The 6,000-nt window shown below is 47.0% G+C and overlaps 1 protein-coding gene across 15 annotated transcripts in view; it reads right to left on the bottom strand.

The window, feature by feature from the left end:
* LOC117883932 (ankyrin repeat and fibronectin type-III domain-containing protein 1-like) overlaps window positions 1–6,000 on the bottom strand; it is a 607,608-nt gene that overhangs the window by 186,458 nt on the left and 415,150 nt on the right. The gene's annotated exons all lie outside the window — the stretch shown is intronic.

Genomic DNA, 6,000 nt, shown 5'->3' with positions numbered 1-6,000 from the left:
GGGGGGGGGGGCAGTCAAGGGACAGGGAGCAGCGGGGGTTGGATGGGGCAGAGGTTCGGGGGGGGCAGTCAGGAGACAGGCAGTAGTTGGATAGGCACAGGAGTCCCAGGGGTTTGTCAGGGGACAGGTAGGGGGTGGGATCCTAGGGGGGAGGTTGCGGACAAGGACCAGTGGGACTTAGATAGGGGGTGGCGTACTGGGGGCAGTTAGGGGCAGGGGTCCCAGGAGGAGGTGATCAGGGGACAGGGAGCAGGGGTGTTGGGGTTTCTGTGGGGGGCAGTGGGAGGGAGTGGATTGTGGCAGAGTGGGGCTACCTTCCCTCCCCGTGGAGTGTCCTATTTTTTGAATGTTAAAATATGGTATCCCTACCCTTCCCAGTGCAGCTCTCCATTCACAGCAGGCTGCAGCATGAGGTCTCAGCTTCCTCACTCCCTCCCCCTCTTTCCTGTTGGTAGTGGCCAAGGGAATTCTGGGAAATGTAGTTCTTTCCCTGCTCCAGGGCTGGCTCTATAGGCAGGGAGCTAACCAAGGAACTACAGCTCCCAGGGCCCCCTGTTGGTTCTCAGTTCCCATGCTGGATCCCTGCCACCCCTGCAAATGGGCTGCCCCAAGCATGTGCTTGCTTTGCTGGTGCCTAGAGCCGCCCCTGCCCGCAGGCATGCCGCCGAAGGCAGCCTGACTGCCGCCCTTATGGCGACCGGCAGGCCGCCCCCCGCGGCTTGCCGCCCCAGGCATGCACTTGATGCGCTGGTGCCTGGAGCCGCCCCTGATTGCATTGATTCCATTGATTCTTTGACCCAACATATAGGATTCTATAGCAGGGATATTATTCTCTGTTACATTCTTATAAAATTGTGCACAGACCTGGGCCTTGTGGGCCTAATGGTTAATAAGACTCTACCTCTGAAGCAAAAAGTATTGGCTGCTGTAGGAACTGGGACTAGATGAGCCATTAATCCCTTCTGATGAAGCAAATCTTCGACCAGCTCATACCCTGAGTGTTTACTGTAATCCCACTGCACCACCTTTGGGAGTCAGTTCTGCCCCTGGAAAGAATCCATGATTTGTTCTGTGCCTTGCAGCCTTCAACTCCCAGGCCGTCCCTCACGGGACTGCAGGCCTTTGCTCAGATGTCAGGAGAGCATCACACAAGTATGGCCAACATTTTCCAGCACAGGGGCCTAGAATTGGGCAGTTGAGGCCCAAACAGCAGAGGCTTGATTTTCAAAGGTGCCAAGTACCCCGAGCTCCCACTGAGTTCAGAGGGGATTTGTGTGTGCTCAGCATTGTGTGTTACACTGAATAAGTTCCTGTAGTCCTGGTGCCAGACATACACCCATGTGACTCCACTTGCCTTCTCCTTCAGTGAAAGGATCATGAGAGGGGATGGATGAGCCACAAGGGATACAGCACAGCCAAAGAACGATGCCAACGCTCCTAACATTTTCATTCTTCAGCGCCTAGCTCATCCCAGCACGGCTCTGAGAGAGGATCTCACACTTGCCTGTGAATACTGACTGATGCTGGACATGGGTGGGTGTGCATATATTAGTATTTCCCTGCTTGGTCTCTGCTGCAAGATGAAATATGTTTTGAAAATTGAGAAAAATCCCTTTATCCATTTCTGAATTTTGGAAGTTGTGGCTACAGTAAAAATGACTGAAGTTTGTAACTTAGCCTGGAGATTGTGTTCAATAAGAATTAGGGCATTTGCTAGGCTTCCCCTTATGGAAAAGTCCTATAAGAATGTAACAGAGAATAATATCCCTGCTATAGAATCCTATATGTTGGGTCAAAGAATCAATGGAACAAACACCTCTCACTATAACAGTCTACAGGACTGTAGAGTAATTTCTATGAAATCCTATTAGTTTCACCCCCATTCGGTTCTGTAGGATGTATCCAAAAAGGGTCAAAAAGAGTGGATTTTATTTAATGAACCTGTGGACATCTACAAATTGTATAGTGAACAAAGCAGACTTCTCTTTGTGGCTCCCCCTTAAAGACCTCAGCACATGTATTCCATCATTTAAATAAACAAGTCTCTAATTTCATCTGGCTTTCAAAACCACCAAGACTCACCAACCATCAGAATGATGGACTGGGGCTCCTCAGTATACCATACTGCCTGAGTGATGTGGCCAGGTGGTGTCCAGATATACAGCCCACTCTGGCTTGGGACTTAAAGGGATGTAACTTTATCCTGGCAGGACATTCAAGCTATCCCCTTCTCAACCTTCCCAATGCCCCCCTCAGTTCCTTGCAGGTCACCCTACATGAAGGGACAAATTTACCAAAATCTAACCTGACCATCCTCACCAAAATTCCCTTTATGGAACAATCCATACCTGAGAAGCAGAAGGAAAAGCTGTAGTAACATCCTTTGGGAATCATGTAACATCAGATGCATTTCAAACTTGCCTGGGAAGAAATCCAGCATTTCATTCTCCTCCATCAAAACCAGAACCTACCGTTAAAGCTATGTTGTTTAGATGCCTTCCTGACCCCACCAGCTCACTGCAAGAGGAATGTACCCCCAAAGCAAGTGGACACCCACACGTTGCTGGCTAAGGTTACCAATGGCTGAATGTTGCTATTGATCATTTATCCTCTCGCTTGGCCAGGACCAAAAGCAATTTTAAAACTTGGACTCTCTCTAGGGGGTGAAGCTTGGAAGTAAATCCGCTGCTGTGTGAAATGCCCTTCATCTTCTCCCATCTTCTTGACTACAATTCTGAAGGTTGTGGGTTTGAGTCTCACCTGATCTCACACTGAAAGGTCACCCAGCTACAAAATGAGTATCTGACCCATCTGGTTAGGGAAGTCAGAAGTGATGTTGGCCTCACCACTCCCTTGTATACTGGCGGCAATGAAACGGAGGTGCCTGTGTCAGCCTGATGAGCTCAGGGGAAATTTTTTAAAAAAAGAAAAAAACCCACTTTCTCTGGAAGCATTAGCCTGATTTGTACCGTTAATCCTGGGAGAGAGTGCAAAACACTTTCATGCCACAGAAGTCCCTTTACAATCATGTTTCATCAATGGTTCTCAATGCACAGGGTAGTAGGTCTTCACCTGGTGGTTCCCCACTCCACCATTCTGCCTCTTTTTCATTCCTTTTAACATCTCTCAATCTTTGCATCTCTGATTCTTCCAGCTCCTTAATTTTCATTGGCCTACGGTGATAGAAGTGGGTGTCACAGAGCCACCATGCTGCCACTATGCCATCTAAGGATGTACCTCAAAAGCAGAGTATCTGTCCTATTGTGTTAAGCTTCTTTGTGTACAGCTTGTCCAATTGGCTCTTACGGGACATTTGTATATTATTACTGGTTTATAAAAAATAAATAAATCTTTACTAAAAGAAAGGAATTAACTTTCTATGGGCACTTTCCATGGGATTTGCATGGCGTACATATACAGCTTGGGAATTACACAGACTTTGGATCAAAAAAGAACTAGGTCAAGGAACTCGTAAACTCTGCTAGCAACCCCAGTGGAGCTTGTAAGCTCTATGGGCTCAACAGCATACAGTTTGATTCTCACACACACACCTTTTTCCCATTTCAAGTTGTCTTTTTTTTAATCTATGAAATTAAATGCATGAAATTATTAATGCAACATGAAGGTTACACATTTGAAATGTAATAAGCAAGGAAATGGTACTAATGAAGGTTCATCAGTAACATTTACAAGGGTCGTCTTACACGCGTTCCATTTTCCACATTAATCCTACAAAGTACTAGAGTAACTTTACACACGTCGGGAAAGTTATGCATGTGCTTAGGAGTTTGCACAGTCAGGCTTATACGTATACTTTAATATCTTACTATTGTGTCATAAAACGTTAACCATAAAAGCATACGAGATGTTTAAATTAGCATTGCTGTTGGAACCTGAAATTTTGTTTTCCCTGACTTTCTGTGATTTCAGCTGTGACACCTTAATGTTGCATTAACACACTGCTTGGCATTTTACACATATATTTTTTTATCTCTGGGCATATTGACCCATACATGTTTATCTTGGTTCCAAGGTAAAGATACATATTTCATCACTGAAGAAGGTGGCAGGGGAGGAGAGAAAAGAATGACAGAAAAAAGGCTTGGAATAGTGCGGTCAGCTTTCAACTCCAAGGGCCTGTCGTTAATTACAGCTGTGACACCTGTTCTATAGTTATACTTTAAACTCTGCATTACAATCCCTGTCCCCTTGTTGTGTGTCATTCATTCTGACAACAAGTCTGCCCGCCAACCTAGCTAATTACAGTGCAGGGAGGCAAATTACTGGGATCCTTCCCTTCTGCATGCTCCTCTCAATCAGCTGCATGCTCCTGAGTGGCAGATGATCCAGTGCGGTAGCTCCGGCTCCCCATTTCTTGGGGAGCCATGGGGAGGAGGAGCTCCCTTTTTGGGGAGGTGTCAGGGAAGCAGGCCTCTATGAAGTTAACACAGATTCAAAGGTCAGGCAATTTGAACCGTCCTCCCAAGGTAGCAGATTTCCCCTTCATCCTTTGGCCTCAAACCTGAACGTGCAGCCTCGGGAGTGGATTAGCTTTGAGACTGTCCTATTGAGGGACATTTGGAAGTAGCCTGTCTGTGCACATTGAAGAGCATACACTGCCCTGGCTCCACGAACAATCAGGAGGCCCAGATCAAATCTATTTCCCCAAATCATGCTGACTTTCTGTACGATTTAGGGTCTTGTCCCTTCCCTGCTCTCTCTCTGCACATTCCCTACCTTCAGGGCATGTCACACTCAGAAAAACCATAGGAGTGGACATCAGGTCAAAGGGACTACTATGCCAGTGAGTCTGTCTGGCCCAGCTTAGACTAAACAATAGCAGAGCCTATAATTGCCACTATCACATGGAGCCCCACATCCCCACCCCATGGCCAAATACTGGGCTGCGATTTGGTGCTCATCAGCCACTCTGGGGGAATGTCTATTCTATTCTACATACATCTTTATACCGTGCTCATCACTGTAGCACCTTAGCATCTCCAAGTAGTACATTAAGCAACATGACTACACATCTGCCATGTGTCTGTTCTCTCATTGGGTACAGTCATTATGCTATATACATACACATGCATTATACACACACAGAGAGAGACAAACCCATCACTATATGTTTATGTTAGAGAAGGCAGGTCAAAGAAAACACCCCTTGCATTTGGAGCAGAAGTTGGTGAGGTTTGGTATGGTCCTTAGTTCCTGCCACAGTATAGGGTTGACCTCTAAGAATGGAGGCCAGACTACACCCACTCCAAGATGGCTTCTCCACTGCCCCAGCTCTGCAATGGCAAATGCCAGGCCTAGTGCCGCAGTGTGAGCCCCTTTTAAAATGGTCAAATTAGCAAAGGTAATACAAAGCCAATTCTCCAACTCATTCAGGGAAAGTGAGCATGCCTCTCTCTGTGTGTGTATGCACGCCCCCCACACCACCAGAGGCAACAATCCTCAGAGAACACACACAAGTCTCCAAAGCTCACTCTGCTCTAGGAGATTAGAGCATGAGGTCCAACATGTAGCATGATATATTTCTGGGCATGGCATTTCAGAGTTATCTGCAAAAGACCCTGTGCATAAGCTGTAGGCCAGGTCGACTAGCTTTCACTGCACTGGAGAAGAACGCATCCCCCTCTGGGACATAAAGGAGGCATAGTCATCATTCCCCAGTGCCTGATTGCTGTACATAGTGGTTGGGGGGTCACAGACTGCTCCGGGGAGTTGGACTCCCCCTCAGGATCAGTTTAGCCATCTGAGGTTGCGGAGTACAGCAGCACTGCAGAATTATTATAGGCTTGGTGCCAGCATTTGAATCACTGACCTTACTACTCCTGTAACACAAGGGTCAAGGACAGAGGATGTCAGATTCCTCTTTGAACAATGATTTGACCACACTGGTGAGTTGCTCGCCCACACATACTAATAGAGCTCTGGCTGTGGGTTCCACTGGAAGCATGGAGCCATTTATAGGCCCAACATAATCTGGGCTTC

This window comes from Trachemys scripta, chromosome 10 (assembly GCF_013100865.1).
Source record: "Trachemys scripta elegans isolate TJP31775 chromosome 10, CAS_Tse_1.0, whole genome shotgun sequence".
Taxonomy (NCBI): Eukaryota; Metazoa; Chordata; order Testudines; family Emydidae; genus Trachemys; species Trachemys scripta.
Note: the sequence above shows the minus strand (reverse complement) of the source record. Positions and strands in the feature narration are given on the sequence as shown.